Below are 22,479 nucleotides of genomic sequence, written 5' to 3'. Positions count from 1 at the left end.
TTCCATCTGGTCCTCTGTCTTACAGTAAACATAATTTGATTTTTGAGTGGGACTGAGTATAGAACATAAGGTTCTTATTTGGAGCTCAAATTCTAGCATCTACTTAACTTTATGTGCTCAAGATTCACACCAAGACCTGGTACCCTTGAGGCAGCAGCCCTAAATAAGTCACCTCATATCCTTCCAATGTCTTTCTGATCTTTGCTTTCAAGCAAAAATTCTAGAAAAGTAAACATCCTCTGAAGGCTGGACTCAAGAATGCAAATTAAGTAGGTGAAAACAAACATCACTGAATAAAGGGATTAATACAAATTGAGTTCTAGTATTAACTAATGGTGCTTCCTTAAAATTTTAATATTTGCCTGTAGATAAGACTAGACAGAAATCTGATAACTTCACTTTTATATATTGTGGTTGATTTTCAGTTTCTATATTTGGATTATAATGTCCTTGTTAATAACAAAAAGGAAACTGACCTATCACGAACTATTCCTGCAACACATAAACACCACCACTAGACAGAATTAGCTAATTAAATTTGCAAGTTCTTTGGAGGGAGGTAAGGCAAAATGCACTGGCTGATTTGACAATAACAGCTAGTATTTATTTACTGACCAAGGGCTCTGCCCATTTGATCTCATTTAATCCACACAACTGTTAGATTGGTGCAAAATAATCGTGGTTTTTGCCATCAAGAAAAATGGCAAAAACCATGATTATTTTGCACCAACCTAACACTTTTGAGACAGGAACTATAAATATATCCATTTCACAGATGAGGAAAGGGAAGCACAGGAGTGATCGAAATTTGCCCAGTCTCACAGGTGGTAAGAACTGAGCTGGCATCTAGCCCAGGCAGCCTGACTCAAGAGCCAGGACATAAACCTCCTATCATTTCACTCAGCTGCCTCTCCCATTGAAAAGCCACTTTGGAAACAATCAAAACATAAACATACTGAATCTCAGAACTTGAAGGATGCTGAGAATCATGAAATCCTCAAGTCTTCTGGTATGGTTTGGCTGTGTACCCACCCAAATCTCATCTTGCATTGCGGCTCCCACAATTCCAATGTGTTGTGGGAGGGACCCAGTGGAAGGTGGTTGAATCATGGGGGTGAGTCTTTCCCGTGTTGTTCTCATGATGGTGACTGGGTCTCACAAGATCTGATGGTTTCATAAAGGGGAGTTTCCCTGCACAATCTCTCTTCTCTAGTCTGCTGCCATGTGAGACATGGCTTTCACCTTCTGCCATGATTGTGAGGCTTCCCCATCCACATTGAACTGTGAGTCTGTTGAACCTCTTTCTTTTGTGAATTGCCCAGTCTTGGGTATGTCTTTATCAGCAGCATGAAAATGGACTAATACAGTAAATTGGTACCAGGAGTGGGGTGCTGATGAAAAGATACCTGAAAATGTGGAAGTGACTTTGGAACTGAGTAACAGGCAGAGGTTGGAACAGTATGGAGGGCTCAGAAGAAGACAGGAAGATGTGAGAAAGTTTGGAACTTTCTTAAGACTTGTTGAATGGCTTTGACCAAAATGCTGATGATATAGACAGTAAAATCCAGGCTGAGGTGGTCTCAGATAGAGATGAGAAACTTGCTGGGAACTGGAGCAAAGATGGCTCTTGTTATGATTTAGCAAAGAGATTGCTGGCATTTTACCCCTGCCTTAGAGATTTGTGGAACTTTCAACTGGAGAGAGATGATTTCGGGTATCTGGTGGAAGAAATTTCCACCATCAGGAAGAAATGCTAAGCAGCAAAGCATTCAAGATGTGACTTGGGTGCTGTTAAAAGCATTTAGTTTTATAAGGAAAGCAGAGCATAAAAGTTTGGAAAATTTGAAGCCTGACAATAAAATAGAGAAGAAAATCCCATTTTCTGAGGAGAAATTCAAGCTGGCTGCAGAAATTTGCATAAGTAACAACAAGCTGAATGTTAATCCCCAAGACAATGGGGAAAATGTCTCCAGGCCATGTTAGAGGTCTATGTGGCAGCTCCTCCTATCACAGGCCTGGAAGCCTAGGAAAAAAAATGGTTTGTGAGCCAGGCTCAGGGTCTCTGTACTGTGTGCAGCCTAGGGAATTGGCGCCATGTGTCCCAGCCACTCCAGGCATGGCTGAAAGGGGCCAACACAGAGCTCGGGCCATGGCTTCAGAGGGTACTTCCATGTGGTGTTAAGCCTGTGAGTGCACAGAAGTCAAGGATTAAGGTTTGGGAACCTCCACCTAGATTACAGAGGATGTATGGAAATGCCTGGATGCCCAGGCAGAAGTTTGCTGCAAAGGCAGGGCCCTCATGGAGAACCTCTGCTAGAGCACTGCAGATGGGAAAAGTGGGGTTGGAGCCCCTTTGCAGAGTCCCTACTGGGGCACCACCTGGTAGACCTGAGAAGAGGGCCAGCATCCCCAGACCCCAGAGCTGGAGATCCACCAACAGCTTGCACCGTGCACCTTGAAAAGCTGCAAACACTCAATGCCCGCCTGTGAAAGCAGATGGGAGGGAATCTGTACTTAGCAAAGCCACAGCAGTGGAGCTTCCCAAGACCATGGGAATCTACCTCTTGCACCAGCATGACCTGGATGTGAGACATGGATTCAAAGGAGATCATTTTGGAGCTTTAAGATTTTACTGCCCCACTGTATTTCAGACTTGCATGGGGCCTGTAGCCCCTTTGTTTTGCTCAATTTCTTCCATTTGGAATGGCCATATTTACCCAATGCCTGTACCCTCATTTTATCTAGAAAGTAATTAACTTGCTTTTGATTTTACAGGCTCATAGGCAGAAGGGACTTGCCTTGTCTCAGATGAGATGTTGGACTGTGGACTTTTGATTTAATACTGAAGTGAGTTAAGACTTTTGAGGAACTGTTGGGAAGGCATTATTGGCTTTAAAATGTGAGGACATGAGATTTGGGAGAAGCCAGAGGTGGAAGGATATGGTTTGGCTGTGTCCCCACCCAAACCTCATCTTGTTTTGTGGCTCCAACAATTCCCATGTGTTGTGGGAGGAACCCGGTTGGAGGTGGTTTAATCATGGAGTGGGTGTTCCCCATGCTATTCTCATGATGGTGAATGAGTCTCAAAAGATCTGTTGGTTTTATAAAGGGGACTTTCCCTGTACAAGCTCTCTTCTCTTGTCTGACACCATGTGAGATGTGTCTTTCCCCTTCTGCCATGATTATGAGGCCTCCCTAGTCATGTAGAATTGTGAGTCCATTAAACCTCTTTCTTTTGCAAATTGCCCAGTCTTCAGTACGTATTAACCAGCAGTGTGAAAATGGGCTAATACATCCCCTCTAAAATGAAGTGTGTATCCAAACCCGCTTAATTTTTCTAGGGATTTGGAATTCACCAGGTCCTACTGCAGTACATTCTAAACTTAAGGGCATCCTAAAGTTAAGAAAGTTTCCTCTAAAAATCAATTGTCAGTAACTTGCAGTTTTTCCCTCTGGCTTAATTTAAATTTCTATCTAATTCTTTTTCTGCATAGTGGTTCTAGAGACATCTGAAGAGAGCTTTTACATCCCTCTGAAGTCTTATTTTCTGCAGGTAAAAAATTCCCTGTTGCTCTCAACCAGGGGTGACTTTGCTCACCAGGGGACATTTGACAATGTCTGGAGATTTTGTTGTTATTGTTGTCACAATTGGGAAGGAAATGCTACTGGCATCCAGTGGGTAGAGGTCAGGAATGCCGCTCAACATCCTACAGTGCCCCAATAACAATACTGGTCTATGTCAATAGTGCTGAGATTGAGGATCCCTGGTTTAGATGAGGGGATTTTCACCAATAGCAGGAGTGGAGCTCCTTGTCCTCTATATGTGCTATAACATGTCATTATTTCTTAAGAGTGGGGTGCCACAAGGACAGCACTATGTTCTGGTGCATCCTATATGGACCAAAAACCACTGCATTGCCTTCCACTTTGCTCACTATAACTTAGTATAGCCTAGGGGATACCCATAAGCACAGGACACCTGTGCCCCTAAAAAAGGAAATGATCTAGGACAGGAGGTGGGAAAACTGTCCCCCAACTGATGTATAAGTTCCATGAGGGCAGCAATGTTTGCCTTGTTCTGCTTTGTGTCCATGATGGCTAGTACAATGCCAGATATATTGTGGATACTGACAAACTGGATTTTAAAAAAGTAATAAACTCTCAATCACTACCAAGTACAATAAATTCCATTAAAATATGTTACCAGATTTTGGAGATGTGAACAGGCATATCTAGTAGAGGGATGGGGAAAGGCTTTCTTCAATGGTTTTTTAAATCAAATGTTAGAGACTGGATCAGGATGGTAGAGGAGAAAGTGTAATCTAGGTGCTGCAGACAGCATGGCCAAGGCCTGAAGAGAGAAATTATATATATGAAATACATACCCATAAATGTATATTCCTATATCTATATAGCCCTATAAACATAAGAGTAAAGTTAATGAAATTGTAGGGTGTTCACAAGGAAGTAGACAAAAATAAGCCTAAAAAGGCTGACTGGGGCACGTCTCAGAGCAGTGGTTCTCAAATTGTATCATCTGTCAGAATCACTTAGAGGATTTGTTGAAACACAGATTGCTGGTTGGTCTGGAGTGGGGCCCAATAATTTGCATTTTTGATATGTTCCCAGGTGATGCTGTTGCTAGTGGATTGGAGACCACGCTTTGAGAACTATTGTCTTAGAGGTTTTGAATGTTAGGCTAGGAGGAGTTACCAAAAGATTTTTAAGCTGGAAAAAAATCGTAATCAATATTGCTGTGTGCTTTTCTAAAGAAGCTGAATTAAAACAAAGTCAAGAGAAGGAGTTGTTGATTCATATGCTAGGTGGACAGTGTTTAACAGGAAAAGTAATTGTCTCATCTCAGGAATACATGAATCAGCAAGATTTGTTCTCCAGCCTTCCATTGGGTATCTCCCATTCTTCCTTAACCAGAAAACTTTTACAAAGTAGTTAAATGAATGTTCAAATGATGAGTGAGGTTCCAGATGGCCAGGATTAACTAAAATGAAGCAAGGATATTTACAAAGTAATTTCTTATGCAAAACATTTCAAAAGTATTGCTCATAAAACTCCATTAAAATCCGCTTTTGTAGACCAGCCACCAGCTTCTCCCACCGCAGCCATGTGCAAATGTGTGATCAAATTGCTTTTAAATGTCTCTGGGGACACAATTTACTTTGACAACTCTTAGTAGGCAGCCATGTATTTTAAGCTCCATGCTAATCCCTTCCGTGCTCCTTCTGCAATTAAGGAAAATTCTACCTCCTCACTTCCTGCCCTCCCAACGACAGAAAAGGCACAAGAAGCGATGATAATAAGTTGGAATTCTAGACTGTCAGAATTGGACGAGATAGTAGCAGTCAACTTCATGTCTTCACAATTGGGTACCAACTTTCCCTGCCTTAACTATTTAGTAGCTCTGTGGTCTTAGAATCAGTTACTAACCTCAAGAAGATCCAGTTTCCTCATCTTTAAAGTTAGAATAATTATGTCTACCTCCAAATATGCCTCTCCTTCACTGTGAGAATTGATGAAATAATATATTTAAAACATCGGAAGTTCTTGGCACATAAATATCTGTTTAATACATATTATTATAAACAGACTCAAATATATTTTGGAATTATGAGCTCTACATTATTTAACAAATAATAAAAAGCCACTTGGTTCAACATCTTTCCCTAACAGTTGATTCTAAGAAATATAAAGGTGAATGAATTGGTCTCTAAAGGCAAATGAAAGCATTAAGACCATATTTGTTGTGTGCAATGGAGTTGGTTACATGTAAGATTTGATAATCATACATTGTCGCTTAAGCTGCTGAGTTTTGATGTAGATGTTACATGCCAATAGATAACAACAGGGTAAACATGTATAGCTTGGGGTAGCTGTGGGGTTCACTGGTTGAATAGCAGTCCTCCTAGCAAAAGGTGGTTCAATACATTTTTGTAGCAGAGCTCTGGATGAAGAAACTTGTGTTTCTGTTCTTAGTAATTCTTTTTGTTATATTTTAGTTCCCCTTGTTCCCCCTTTAAGGAGGTGGAGAAGAGAGAAGAGCAGTAGTAGCTTTAAGAAAAAACTAAAGGCCTCTTCCCTGTGGTCTCCAGGCTTGGCAAGCTTTGTCACTGATCCTCACTGATCCTGGAGGATCAATGAGGAAGACCCAGCAGAGATATTCACCAGGAGCTGGAGACAGGAAGAGGGGCTGAGGAATTAGCCAAAAGCAGAGGCAGAACTGTGGGTTCCAGGAAGGAAAAACTGTAGGGGTAAGGGGACAGAGAGAGACTCCTTTCTGTCAGCAATCTGGAGGACATCAGGTTGGGCCCTTGCAGGAATTATAATCCCATGAGCAATCTTCAGATTTAATGTTTATTATGTTCCTCTCTTAAATATTCTTCTGTGGGTGGGCACAGTGGCTCATGCCTATAATCCCAGCACTTTGAGAGGCCAAGACGGGTGGATCACTTGATGCCAGGAGTTTCAGACCAGCCTGGCCAACATGGTGAAACCTCGTCTCTATTAAAAATGCAAAAATTAGCCAGGTGTGGTGGCGATCACCTGTAATCCCAGCTACTCGGGAGGCTGAGGCAGGAGAATTGCTTAAACCCAGTAGACGGAGGTTGCAGTGAGATGAGATCCTGCCACTGCACTCCAGCCTGGGCGACAGAGTGAGATGCCACCTAAAAAAAAAAAATTATTCTTTACCTTCATGATAATAAAATTTGTAAGAAAGGGAGTGTCAGCCATCTAGAAAGGCATTTTATAACAGACTACAGGAAAAATAATAGCCTGCCAAAAATGTCATCTAAAAACATCTTGGCAGTGGCTTACTGGACACACATAGAGGTTACCAAAGTATTATTTCATAGCATATACTAATTAATAAATCTGCCAGCAGATACTGACTGTTCCACTGACTCATTGAGACTCAGCTCAGGGATCACTTTCCCTGTAAAGTCCTCTCTGGCCCTCAAAAATCAGTGAATGGTTCTCCACCTCTACTCTGTTTTTTTACAGTACCTTGTGTGTATCTGTAACACAGTATTTTCCTAGCTATATTGTAATTGTCCACATTCTTTTCTCCTGCTACAACTACTACTATTTCTGCTACATACACCATTCAGTTATTGAAGGCACACTATATAGCAGGAAGTGTATTCTATGTTATATCTAATTTCTAAAGGAACTCTGCAAGGCAGCACTCATCCTCATTTCAAGTATGAGAAAACTGGGGCTTGGAGAGTTGAACCCACTTACCCAAGATCATACAACTAGGTTATGGTAGAAGTGGGTCTTAAACCCACATCTGCTGAAGTCTATGCCTTGGTGACACTGGTAAGTGGGACAAGGCTAGACAAAAGTGACTCTATCTAGTAAGAGGAGAAGACCATGCAGTGGCCTAGAAGCTTTATGAGCTGAGAATACACAAGAAAAAGACATATTTAATGATGAACCTGACAAATAAGGTAATATACAGGAAGAATAACTCGGGAGCTATTACAGTAATCCAGAAATGGGATGGGAAGAAGGAATAAAGAAGAAGAAGATATATTTCAAAGATATTTGTAGGAAGTGGCCAAGACGGCAGACTAGAAGCAGCTAGTGTGCATAGCTCTCATGGAGAGGAATGAAAGAAGCGAGTAAATACAGCACCTTCAACTGGCACATCCACATACACGTATTGGGACTACTCAAGGAAGCAACTCGACCCACAGGGAACGAAGATAAGCAAGGCAGGATGTCGGCCCTCCTGGGAGTGACATGGATCCAGGGGAACCTCCCCTGACCAGGAAAGTAGTGAATGAATGTGCGACCCCTGGAACCCATGATTCTGCCATAGATCTTTTCAACCCTTGGGTCAGGAGATTCCCCTGTGAACCCACTCGACGAAAGCCTTCAGTTTGATACATAGAGCTACATGGAATCTTTTCAGAGCAGCCGCACAGGCACGTGCAGAGACCTGGGAGCCCTAGATACCTGGACTTCCTGTGCATCCTGGCAAAAGTAGCTGCAACTCTGGCAAAGCAGAAAGTTAGATCCCTGTACATACCCCTAGAAAGGGGCATGAATCCAGGGGGCTGAGCAGCAACAGTCTGCAGGCCCCACTACCACAGTACCTCACAGGATAAGCCCTACTGGCTTGGAATTCCAGCCAGCCACTGGTAGCAGCATTGCACCTACCTGAGACAGAGTTCCCAGTGGAAGGGGTGGGCTGCCATCTTTGCTGTTGGGTGACTTACCCATTCTAGCCTTTGGGCTTTGGCGAGTCCAAGTTGACCGCGGGCAGAAGCTGTTTCTTGGCACAGCATAGCTGCTCTATGAAAACGTGGCCAGACTGCTTTTTTAAGTGGGCCTTGATCCTGTTCCTCTTCACTGGGCATGACCTTCTAACTGGGGCCTCCAGCCACCCCTGCTGGGGCTCTCTGGCCAACAGAAGCTCCCTGGGATGGAGCTCCCAGAGGGAGGGGTGCGATGTCTTCTTTGCTATTTGGGTGGCTTAGCTGTTCTACCCTTTGGGCTTTAGAGAGTCTGAGGTGGCTGGGGCCTAAAGCAAATCCCCAGCATAGCATAGCTACTCAACAAAAATGTAGCCAGACTCCTTCTTAAAGTGAATTTCCAACCCCATTCCTCCTCACTAGGCAAAACCTTCCAACTGGGGTCCCTGGCCACCTCTTAACAGGTGCATTTGGGCTGGTAACAGGTATGTACCTTCCTGGGATGGAGCTCCCAGAGTGAGGGGCAGGCTGCCATCTTTGCTGTTTTGCACTTTTCACTCTTGATACCTCAAGGTAGTGGGAAATCCAAGGTGACTAGTGACTGGAGCAGGCCCCCAGCATACTGCAGTAGCCCTATGTTAAAGTAGCCAGACTTAAGTGGGTGCCTGTTCCCATATCTCCTCACCAGGCAGGTCCTCCAGGCCTGGGCCTCCAGCCATCCCCTGTCAGAGGTATTGAGCCAGTAGCAACTCAGGACCTCCCGGGGCAGAGACTCCAGAGGCAACTGAAAGCCTCTCTGTCACTGCCTCTGCAGTGGAACTGCCCTTGCTACCCTTGGACTAATGAAGGAGCAAAGACCCTAAGTGCCTTCTCTACACCTCCAACAAGCTGCTCCTTGACCCAAGGAGAGAAGGCCAGACCATCTCTCATGGGTGCCACCTACTCCTTCTGCTTGCGCCAGACAGGTAACCCCTAACTGGGGCCCCAGCACATACCCTTCAGCCTGGGCTGACTGCACTGAGCAATTCCTGACCTCAATCTCTCTGGGGTGGAGCCTTCAAGAGACAAGGAAAAGACCCTTGTCCACAACCACTACTAAGGTCCCTTCCTCTGCTGCCTCCAAGTGGAGGAAGGAAAATGAATACTGAGATTGCCCCAGAGCTACAGGGGGAAGCCCAGGACTTCCAAGCCATGATCTACAGCCAGCATGTAAGGGGGAGAGGAACCCACACCTTCAGAGCATTTAGAAGGAACACAGCTGCAACTGTGAGGAAACAGGGGAGCCACACAACTGAGCAAGAGTCTACCAATTGACCATATGTTTAAGTGCCACCCACAGGACCACACCTCAAAGCTTAAACATCCAAAATACCTCATTTACATACCCATCTCTGAACCCAAAGACAAGAAGTCAGCTTCAAATAAAGACTGTACACAATGCCTTGGCCCTGTGAAAACAGGCAGGAAAGGAGTCTATTGACTGTACTCAATCTACACTGCAGTTAAAGGAATACCCACATACAGAGATGAGAAACCACCAATGCAAAAACTCTGGTAACTCAAATGACCAGAGCGTTGTTATGTTTCCAAATGACTGCACCAGTTCTCCAGTGAGAGTTCTTAACCAGGCTGAGCTGGCTGAAATGACAGAAATAGAATTCAGAATATGAATAGGTATGAAGATTATCAAGATTCAGCAAAATGGCAAAACCCAATCCAAGGAAACCAAGACACACAATAAAATGATACAGAAGCTGAAGGATGAAATAGCCAGTATAGAAAAAGAACGTAATGGATCTGACAGGGCTAACACAATATAAGAATTTCTCAATGCAGTCACAAATATTAACAGCAGAATAAATCAAGCTGAGGAAACTTTTTCAGAACTTGAAGATTGTCACTCTAAAATAAGACAGTTAGACAAAAATAAAGACAAAATAATTAAAAGGAATAATGAAAACCTCTGAGAAGTATAGGATTATGAAAAGAGGCCAAATCTACAAATCACTGGCATCCCTGAAAGGGATGGGGAGAAAGCAAACAACTTGGAAAACGTATTTCAGAAAATGACTTACGGAAACGCCCCCAACCTTGCTAGAGGCCAACAGTCAAATTCAGGAAATACAGAGAACTCCTGCAAGATTCTACACAAGAAGACCATCCCTAAGACACTTAATCATCAGATATTTTAAGATAAAAATGAAAGAAAGAATGTTAAACACAGCTAGAGAGAGAGAGAGAGAGAAGGTCACCTACAAAGGGAACACCATTAGTCTGAAAGCAGACCTCTCACCTGAAACCCTACAGACCAGAAAGAATTGTAGTCCTATAATCAACATTCTTAAAGAAATATCTTCAACCAAGAATTTCATATCTAGCCAAACTAAGCTTCCTAAGTGAAGGAGAAATAAGATTCTTTTCAGATAAGCAAATATTGAGGGAGTTTGTTACCACCAGACCTGCTTTACAAGAGATCTTGAAAGGAGCACTAAATATAGAAAGGAAAGACTGCTACCAGATTATACAAAAACACACTTAAATACACAGACCAATGATATATAAAGCAACCACACAAACAAGCCAGCATAATAACCAGCTAACAACACAATGACAGAATCAAATCCACACATATCAACATTAACCATGAATGTAAATGGATTAAATGCCTCACTTAAAAGTCACAGAGTGGCAAGCTGGATTAAAAAAAAAAAGCATGACCCAATGGTATGCTGTTTTAAACAGACCCATCTCACATGTAATGACACCCATAGACTTAAAATAAAGGAATGGAGGAAAATCTACCAAGCAAATGGAAAACAGAAAAAAACAGGGATTGCAATCCTAATTTCAGGCAAAACAGACTTCAAACTAACAAAGACCAAAAAGCACAAAGAAGGGCATTACATAATTGCCAAGAGTTCAATTCAACAAGACCTAGCTATCCTAAATATATATGCACTCAACACAGGAGCACCCAGATTCATAAAGCAAGTTCTTAGAGACCTACAAAGAGACAAAAGTGCCCACACAATAATAGTGGAAGGCTTCAACCCTCCACTGACAGCATTAGACAGATCATTGAGGCAGGAAATTAACAAAGATATTCAGGACCTGAACTCAACATTGACCAAATGGACCTGATAGACTTCTACAGAACTCTCCACCCCAAAACAACAGAATATACATTCTTCTCATCACCACATGGCACATACTCTTAAATCAATCACATAATTGGACATAAAACAATCCTCAACAAATGCAAAAGAATTAAAACCATATCAAACACACTTTCAGACCACGATGCAATAAAAATAGAAGTCAAGGCTAAGAAAATCACTCAAAGCCATGCAATTACATGGAAATTAAACAATATGCTCCTGAATGATGTGTGAGTAAGTAATAAGATTAAGGCAGAAATCAAGAAGTTCTTTGAAACTAATGAGAAGAAAGATATAACATACCAGGATCTATGGGACACAGCAAAGGCAGTATTGAGAGGAAATTCATAGCACTAAATGCTCACATCAAAAAGTTATATAGATCTCAAATGAACAACCTAACATCACAACTGAAAGAATTAGAGAAGCAAGAACAAATCAACCCCCAAAATAGCAGAGGACAAGAAATAACCAAAATCAGAACTGAATTGAAGGAAATCAAGACACAAAAAAACATTCAAAAGATCAATGAACCCAGAAGTTAGGTTTTTGAAAACATGAAGAAGATAGATAGGATACTAGCTAAAGTAATAAAGAAGAAAAGAGAGAAGATCTGAATAAACACAATTAGAAATGACAAAAAGGATGCTACCACTGATCTCACAGAAATAAAACTAATCAGAAACTACTACAAACACTTCTATGCACACAAACTAGAAAACCTAGAAGAGATGGATAAATTCCTGGACACATACACCCTCCCAACACTGAACCAGGAAGAAACGGATTCCCTGAACAGACCAATAATTAGCTCTGAAATTAAATCAGCAATAGCCTACCAACCAAGAAAAGCCCACACCTGATGGATTCACAGCCTAATTCCACCAGACGTAGAAAGAATACCTGGCACCATTCCTACTGAAATTATTCCAAAAATTGAGGAGGACAGACTCCTCCCCAACCCATTGTATGAGACCAGCATCATCTTGATACCAAAACCTGGCAGAGAAACAACAACGAGAAGTCAGGCCAATATCCTTACATGAATATCAATGCAAAATCCCTAACAAATTACTTGCAAACTGAATCCAGCAGCACATCATATAGCTAATCCACCACAATCAAGTAGGCTTCAGCCTCAGGATTCAAGGTTGGTTCAACATATACAAACCAATAAATGTGATTCATCACATAAACAGAACTAAAGACAAAAACCACATGATAATCTCAATAGAAGCAGAAAAAGTCTTTCAATAAAATTCAGTAGCTCTTTATGTTAAAAACTCTCAAAAAAAACTAGGTATTGAGGGAACATACCTCAAAATAATAAGAGCCATCTATGACAAACTCGCAGCCAACGTCATAACGAAATGTCAAAAGCTGGAATCATTCCCCTTTAAAAATGGCACAAGACAAGAATGCCCTCTCTCTTCCAATAGTATTGGAAGTCCTAGCCAGAGCAATCAGGCGAGAGAAAGAAATAAGGAGCATCCAAATAGGAAGAGAGGAAGTGCAACTACCCTTTTTTTGCAGATAACATGATTCTATATCTAGAAAACCCCATGGTATTGCCCTAAAAGCTCCTTCAGCTGATAAACAACTTCAGCAAAGTTTCAGGATATAAAGTCAATGTACAAAAATCACTAGCATTCCTATATACCTACCACAGCCAAGTTAAGAGCCAAATCAGGAAGGCAATCCCATTCACAACTGCCACAAAAAGAATAAAATACCAGGAATACACCTAACCAGGGAGGTGAAAGATCTCTACAATGAGAATTACAAAACACTGACCAAAGAAATCAGAGATGACATAAAGAAATGGAAAATCATTGCATGTTCATACCTGGGAAGAATGAATATTGTTAAAATGGATGTACTGTCCAAAGCAATTTACAGATTCAATGCTATTTCTATCAAACTACCAAAACATTCTTTACAGAAGTAGAAGAAACACTATTTTTAAATTAATATGGAACCAAAAAAAAAAAGCCCAAATAGTGAAGTCAATCCTAAGCAAAAAGAATAAAGCTGAGGCGTCACCTAACTTGACTTCAAGCTATACTACAGGGCTACAGTAACCAAAACAGCATGGTACTGGTATGAAAACAGATACATAGACCAGTGGAGCAGAGAGAGGGTCAGAAATAAGACTACACACCTACAACTATCTAATCTTTGACAAAGCTGACAAAAACAGGCAATTGGGAAAAGATTCGCTATTCAATAAATGGTGCTGGGTAACTGGCTAGCCATATGCAGAAGATTGAAGCTGGACCCCTTTCTTACACCATATACAAAAGCCAACTGAAGATGGATTAAAGACTCAAATGTAAAACCCAAAACTATAAAAACTCTGGAAGAGAAACTAGGTAATACCATCCTGGACATAGGAACAGGCAAAGATTTCATGACTAAGACACCAAAAGCAATCACAACAAAAGCAAAAATTGACATGTGGGATCTAAACTTAAGAACCTCTACACAGCAAAAGAAACTAACGACAGAGCAAACAGACCCTACAGAATGGGAGAAAATATCTTCAAACTATGCATCTGACAAAGGTCTAATATCGAGCATTTATAAGGAACTTAAACAAATTTACAATAAAAAAGTCAAACAACCCCATTAAAAAATGGTCAAAGGACATGAACAGACACTTTTCAAAAAGAGGACATATATGCAGCCAACAAGCATATAAAAAAGAGCTCAATATCACTGATTGTTAAAGAAATGCAAATCAAAACCACAATGGGATACCACTCACACCAGTCACAATGGCTATTATTAAAAAGTCAAAAAATGACACATGCTGGCGAAGTTGAGGAAAAAAGGGAACATTTATACACTGTTGGAGGGAGTGTAAACTAGTTCAACCATTGTGGAAGCACTATGGTGATTCCTCAAAGAGCTAAAAGCAGAACTATCATTCGACCCAGCAATCCCATTACTCGGTATATACTCAGAGGAATATAAATCATTCTGCCATAAAGACACATGCACCCAAATGTTTACTGCAGCACCCTTCACAATGGTAAAGACATAAAATACATCTAAATGCCCATCAATGACAGATTAGATAACAAAAATGTGGTACATATACACCATGGAATACTATGCAGCCATGAAAAATAACAAAATAATGTTTTTTACAGGAACGTGGATGGAGCTATAGGCCATTATCCTTAGGAAACTAATGCAGAAGGAGAAAACCAAATACTGCATGTTCTTACTTATAAATGGGAGCTAAATGACGAGAACTCATGAACACAAAAAAAGGGAACAAAAGACATTGGTTCTACTTGAGGGTGGAGGCTGGGAGGAGGGACAGGAGCAGAAAATCATATTAGGTACTGGGTTTATTAATACCTGGGTGATGAAATAATGTATACAACGAACCCCTGTGACACAGTTCAACTATGTAACAAATCTTCAAATATACACCCAAACCTAAAATAAAATTTTAGGTTTTATTTTATATATATATAAAATATATAATTTTTATAAAATAAAATTTTTAAAAAAGATATTCATAAAAAATAGGTGTGATTTGGCATCCAGCTCATCATGGGAGGTAAGCAAAAGATGACTTCAAAAAATTGTGTTTCAATGTCTGAAAGATAACTAATAGATTCACCTTCAATATACAATGTGGAAGAGGATATAATATTAGTTTACAATAAAAATGTCTACTTGGAGCACACTGAGGTTTGAGAAAACAGAAGGATGTTTAAGGCAAGATGCTGAGCAGACAGACAGAGAACCCCAGAGCCCAGTGTGTGAAAGGGATGAGGGAGAGACAAGAGCAGAGGTGCAAGTGAAGCCACAGGATAAATGAGGTTTCCAAAGGAAAGAGGGGACATACTCAGGGCTGGAAGGCTAAGGATCTAACCTTCAAGGGCACTCAGCTATGAGTCAGAAAGAACAAGATGACTATCAGTGTCTGGGAAGGCCCTCGCTACCACTAGGAATTTGCATTTAGAGAGGAAAACAATAATGGAACAGTCCTTGTGGCTAACGTTAATTGAACACTTACCAAGCACCATGCACTGGTCTATGAATTATTCAGTTTATTAAGTGAATAATAAACACTCAGTTATTTATTCCTCACAAGTCCTAAAAGAGAAGGGAAGGGATTTTCTATCAATAACACAATTTTTACAGATAAGACAAAGTCCAGAAAACCTTTGTCACTTCTCCAAGACCACACACTTGACAACCAGTCAAGCTGTGACTGAATCTAAGCAGCCTAGCACCTCAGGTCTCATTCTTAACCATTTTCTATATTAAGAGTTCTATGAGGACAGAGAAACCAACCCCAGAGTCATGCAAAAAACCACAAGTCACATCTCAGCATTCTATGCTCAGCCAAACATGCATGGAACAGCTATTATGTTCCAGAAAGAAAAACACATGAATAGATAAGTCCTACTCTCAAGAATTTTATATTCTAGAGCAAGGCAGACAAATCAAACAATTATTGAGACGTACATACTAAGAATCTTCTATTAACCATGATGCTTCGATTCAATACTCCATGGGAACTCAGAGGAAGAAATGACAAATTTTTATGAATGAAGCCCACCAGCCATTGGAGAAGGTGACACGTGTTATCTGAGTATTGAAGAAAGGTGGATGTTTGCCAGAAAAATAAAAGAAACCCAAGGCACAGGTAGCAACATGCAGTTATGAGGAAACATATCATATTCAGGGAATGATAACAGATCACTCATGGGTAGGAGTTGAGGTAGGAAAATCAGACTGAGAACACATTGGAAAAGCAGTGCAAGCTGAGCTAAGAATTTAGCCTTTAGTTAACAAGGGCTTTCCTGGGGGTTTTCACATGTGTTTTCAGGAGCAGCCACTCCCCAGGCCTCACCAACTTCCCTATCCCCTACCGATACCCACAGCACCTGCAGATCCCAGCATCAGCATCACTTCCTCAGGAGCCTACCCTGCTTTGGAGATTGCAACTTAGCAGACTCCAATAGCTTTTTTTTTTCTTCTCCTTAGAGTATTAAATGGCCACCCATTTTACTGTAATTATCTGTTTACTCTCTGTATTCCCAACTAGACAAAAAGTTCCATGATTCAGAGTTTTTCTGATCATTCACCACTGTATTTACAATGCCCAGAACAACTCATAGTAATTAGTAAGCACTCCATAGATGTTTGATGAAATGAATATAAAAATAACAGTTCAAACCCTCTGGCATGAAATTCGACTCAACAAATATTATGTACAAAGCCTGAACCTGCCCTAAAAGAGTATGTGAGAAGGAGAAACTTTTAATATACTTTCCTTATGAAATGCATTTCAATCCTATTGGGAAAACAAATGTAATTGTGTGACACAGTTCACGATGACAGACACTTTTCATTTATACATTACAAAATTGAATTATACTCCAGGGAGATCATTAAGAAATGCAGATACATTTATCTCCAGCACAAGATTAAACATGCAGCCTTGAAGTAAGAATTGTATGTTTTACAAGTAAACCTGTTTAAAAGAGGATCGGAGACCAAGAAACTGTTGGAGAATTTTGCCGATAAAACACACCAGATTTTCGAGCTGTGCAGAGGAAGGGTGACAATTCAGCTGGATGTATCCAAAAAAGAATCTTGCAGTACTATAGAGAATGCTATCGTCAATGAAGTGAAATTGACTTTTTTTAAAAAAGGGAATTACATTTGATGCTAAGTAAAGGACAAAGTACAGCATGTTCAGAGAAAGGGGATAACAATGGTTAAAAGTCTGAAAAGTACGGCTTATGAGGCCAGCAGAAGGATCTAGAAATATTTGGCCTAATATAGGGAGGAATTGGGGATGACATACCTCTGTTTTGTTGTGGAGGCTCCCTAAAGATACCTGTAGGGTCTGGCCAGCCTAAGGGGAATTGGTATCTCCTCTTCTTGTCTGCCTAACACCCATCTTTCCAATGAGAACTGCCATTTCCTCACACCATATGTTTTTGGTAAAGCTGGGAGTCATGGTGCCTCACCTCTGCCCAGTAACCAGGATGTGTCATCTCCACACCACAGTGACTGGTTAAGTGAAGAGTGTTTGACTCAAGCAAAGCCAACGAAAGTTCTTCCATGAAAAACAGCACTTAGGTTTCTCGTCTTATGGACTCACGTGTTAAGGATGGTTTAAGATTTGTTGCCTGTGACTATTTTTCTTTCTTGGTGGAAGAACCCAGCCTAAGAAAAAAATCTAACAAGAAACCAGAGCTGATGGACAGCATAGGGACAAAGAGGGACAGATAGAAAGAGAGGAATAGACATAGGGAAACAGAGAGGGAAGTAAACGGAGAACAAGAAGGCAAGATGGAGACAAAAAGGAGAGGGAAACAGAGTTAGAGAGGGGCAAAGTTAGACTAAATGACATTGTTCAAATCCTTGTAGACAGCCACGTCTGAAGCCAGACTTTTCGGTTATTTGAACTATCAATTTATTATCTGCCGCATGCTGCTGAAAGAAACCTTGCTAATAGATCATCCAATAAGCAAGTTGGTAAAAACATAACATTCAGGCAACTCACTGGCATATATCATAAACTCAAAATATATTCAAATAGGTCTGCTTATTACATGTGAAATCACTGGCATTTATAGGCAGTTGCTATTTACAGTGGTTACCTCAGGTTATGCAGCTGTGGAAGTGGATATTGAAAGAATTGGGGACATTATGTTCTACTTGTGAACTGATGGCATTTTTGACAATGCTCAGGTATTATTAATATTGTGACTTCAAAAATCTGTGAGGATTAGAAAAGGGACTGTTAGAAAAAAATCAAATGCAAGCTTGTGAACAAGGAGGAGGTTAACCAAGACCAATGTGAGAGTGATGCACCCCGTAAGAGATGGTGAGGGCTCCCTTAGAGGGAGAAGCGAGCGTGTTTGATGAGAAAGCAGAGAGAACACACTGGTCAGGAAGATTTCCATGCTCCCTGGCTTGTTCTGACCTCAGAGGGAACTCCCAGAACTGAAGCAGAATGTTCTCAGAGAACTGAGGAATGTGCCATTCTAGCAACATTTTCAGCTAAAAGGCTATTGTGGATGGACTTGCATTTGAGAAGGTTACCTTTCTAGCAAAGGGAAAATTGAAGTTCAAAATGTGTATGACAGAAATTAGTAAAAGTGAAGGCCCCCAACCCCAATTCAACTGACCATCCACTCTGGCCAGCACTACACCGTATGCCCTACCCCTCAAACAACCACCTGTTAATGGTTTGGTGAAAATTCATTCATGTTCTTTCTTTTTCATTCTCAATCTCTCCCTCTTTCTTTCTCTTTCTCCCTCTCTCTTTTTCTCTCTCTCCACACACACTCATGTAAACCCAGATACACGCATCTCTATATTTATTTTACAAAAGTGGAATTATGCTAAGCATTAGAGTCTGCCACTTGCTTTTTTTCCCCCCAGCATAATACACCAGTGATATCTTTCTAGGACAACACACGTCATTATTTCTCATGGTTTTCAATGGCTGCCTTATATTTCACTTTTAAAACTAGTGCTCTATCATGACTACTTGGTTAGTTTTTATTCACCACAGAACTTTAGATCTTAAAAAAAATCAACTGTACTCTAAAGCTTTTAAAGCAGTTTTTGATCTCCTATGACCCATACTATATGGTGCATTTATTTTAATTACGTTTTGGAAATTATTTTTAAGGAGGCAATAAATTCTTATTAACAGAATTCAATTCTGAAAGCACCAGGAAGCACAGTGAGCTGAGAATGGGAGTTGGGAAAATGCATTTTGTAGTACTAAAGGAGTCCTACATTTTGCTTTGATCCAGGAGTCTGCCATCTGAGAGGAGTTACAAATCAAAGCAAGCCCTCTTGCTCAAAGGAACTACCCCTTATGAATGATCCCAGAAGACTTGTCGCAGCTCTAGAGAGAAGGACATGGCATACTGCCAGGAATAACATGGCTAACAAGGACATCACACCTCATTGAGACATTCACTCTGTGCTTTGGCCCAGCCCAGGTGAACCAAACTGTTAGGACGGGAAGGACACAGCAAAAACAGAGCTAGATGATAAATAAAACCATACTCTTCCAGGCTAAACATTGCCCTGTAATGTTCAGGATGGACCCTCCAGCACTATGAGAGAATGCTCTTGGGACAGGGAAAGCTGGAGACAAGATGGAGGCAAGATCCCCAAGCTCCCCAAGGAAAATAAAACAAAAGAAACCGCATCTGATATCTTACTTATGGTATTGGAGTTTTTGACATACACTGTCAGAGAATGAAATGGAATTATTGGCATGACTCTCACAAAGAGAATGTGCTGACCACTCCATTTGTTCAATCGTGTTTGCCAAATACCTAAATAAGTATTTATGCAATGACTGTTTAATTGTCAACCTCCCCATAACAATGCAAGTTCTTTGAGGGCAGGGACCTTGCCCTTGTTCGTAGCCTTGAGCTTCCTCCCATTGGAATAGAAAGACATTTAAAAAGAAAGTATAGACTTGATTTTAATTATAATTACACTGAGTTCTACAAAAGAGAAAAATGGTTTTGATGGAGTCAGCGAAGACTTCTGCAAAGAAGAGAAGATTTAGCTAAAATCCGAAAGACATGCAGGAGAGGAGGGGCAGAGGAGGTTTTCAGGCAGAGGGAAAAGCCAAGGCCTCAGGTGGCTGAGCAGAGAGCCCTGGAGAACTAGAAAGAAGGCCAAAGCGACTCGGGCCTGGAGGTGAGGTTAGGAAGGGGGTGAAGGGAAGCTGGGGACATGGACAGGAAACAAAGGGTGAAAAACCCTGTATGAGTCTGGTTTTGATTTTCAGTACAATGAATAGCCACTGAAGGGTTTTAAGCAAAGGAGCAACAGTATCAGAGCAGCATTTTAAAAAGATGGCTATTTGATCTTGTGAGTGACAAATGGATGGGGAGGGGATAAAACATATTTGGAGGGAATAATTAGGAAAGTGTTGAGTGATTTCTCCAAGAAATGATATTACTTTGGATGAATGATAGAGAGAAATAGATTAGGATCTCTTTCGGAAAGAAAATGAGCAGGGCTTGTCATTATTTAAATGTAGGAGATGAGGAAAGACTGCTATTAGAATAACTACCTGGTTTCTAGATGATGCAGCTGTTGGAGCAGCTATTCACTGAGGAGGTGCAAGTTTGATGAGAAAGATCATGAGTTGTATGGCTAGTTACAAGAAACTGACATGAACAACAACATCCACTAACATGGAGTACTGTGACAAGCTGGGCCAAAGTGATGCCTTAAATGGATTATCCAATTTATACCTAACTGTAGTCATATAAAATAGGTGCTATCTCCCCAAGTTTTAGAGACAAGAAAGGCTTAGACTCAGAAAGGCTTAATCACTTATTGCCATTCCCATAACTAAACATTTTAAAAGCTGGGAATTGAACCCAAATCTCTTCAATTCTAAAGCAGATGGTTCTTAAAGACCAATTCATGCTGTTTCGTGACAACTCATACCTACTCAGGAAAAGTTTCCTGATTTGAAAAGTACATAGGCATAAATCTGAAGCCAAACCTTTCAAGGAAACCTCTAGACCTTCTCTCAGGGCTACCCATAGCAAACTCTCCACAACAGACAATTGATTCTACACTTTCTCCCACTTTTTTCCCGGCTGACTGGCTCTTTTTCTTACTCTTGCTTTTACCCAGGCCTTGAGGTTACCTCAGCTGCCCCCATCTCCCCTGCCTGGCCTTCTCCAAATTCCTGTAGTACTTTCAGTCTCACTACTCATTTTAACAATGATCATATGCAGGTTACCCAGCAGGATTTCCATAGATTTTCTACTTCCTTACATTGTATTTCCTATAATATGAACTTTCATACCGTGTATCCTGACTGTCTTTAAAAGTCTTTCATGTACTGAAGTCAGATTGTTGTAAACAAGCTAATAAACACAAATTTCCAACTATGCCATGCCATGGGTCTGTTTACTTGCCATGAGTTCAATTTTACCAGAGTCATTATCTCTAGCTAGATTGGAGTCTCATTATACATGCATTTAACTTAAGCATATTCAACTATATGTTCTTGGCAGAGCAAAAGAGAAAGCAATTTAAATACAGCAGGCCATTATGACTACCATTCCAATCAATGCACAGAAGTCCCATGAAATAGGAGATAAACCTGCTGTCCCCTCAGCTGGTTTCAGTCTCTAAGTACCTCCCCCAGTGTGATTAATTCTCTGGGAAGACAATGATGTTAGTGTTTAAAAGTGTGTATGTTAGATATACCACGATCTCTAGTTTTAGTCAACTACTTTTCCTAGTCCTCAATTAAAAAAAAAACAGTGATTGTTGGTGAAACCCTGTCTCTACAAAAAATTAGCTGGGCCTGGTGGCGGGCACCTGTAGTCCCAGCTACTCAGGAGGCTGAGGCAGGAGAATGGCGAGAACCTGGGAGGTGGAGCTTGCAGTGAGCCAAGATTGCACCACTGCACTCCAGCCTGGGCGACAGAGCGAGACTCGGTCTCAAAAAATAAAAATAAATGAAAATAAAAATAAAAAACAGTGATTGTCTGAGCACAATAGCTCACATCTGTAGTCCCAGCACTTTGGGAGGCTAAAGGCTGAGGACAACTTGAGCACAGTAGTTCGAGACCAGCCTGGGTAACATAGTGAGACTTGTCCCTATAAAAAATAAATAAGAATAAATAAAACTAAATTTTAAAAAAGTGATCTATCCCAAGACTGGAGGAAAACTTGGGTTTGCTGGGCTACTCAAGAGACAGTAAGAAATCATTGTCCCTGGTAATTCTGATTATATGTGATTTGTACCCCATATTTTTCTGAGAGCTAACCCCTAAGATAACTACTACATTGATAACAGCATATGTTTGTGTAATCATCTGACTTTAGACTGCATTTTACCTTTATGATGAAATGTAAATTAGCAGGAATTGGAAAATGAATAGTGATGATACAAGTGATAAATACATAAATCTGCAACAAATGAGGCAAAGATGAAAATCATTAGGTCTCTTGAAGTCAAATATGAAGAAAGAAAATAAAATTGTGCAACAAGAATGAAATGCTAGACCTGGGTCCAAAAAAACATAAAATTATTGGAAAGCTTACTGTAACTTTCT

General features: G+C 40.7%; 1 protein-coding gene across 4 annotated transcripts in view; it reads right to left on the bottom strand.

Moving 5' to 3' along the window:
- HTR4 (5-hydroxytryptamine receptor 4) overlaps positions 1 to 22,479 on the bottom strand; it is a 200,872-nt gene that overhangs the window by 79,800 nt on the left and 98,593 nt on the right. The window lies entirely within an intron of this gene.

This window comes from Nomascus leucogenys, chromosome 2 (assembly GCF_006542625.1).
Source record: "Nomascus leucogenys isolate Asia chromosome 2, Asia_NLE_v1, whole genome shotgun sequence".
Lineage (NCBI taxonomy): Eukaryota > Metazoa > Chordata > Mammalia > Primates > Hylobatidae > Nomascus > Nomascus leucogenys.
The sequence above is the reverse complement of the archived record's forward strand: the minus strand, read 5'-3'. Positions and strand labels throughout refer to the sequence as shown.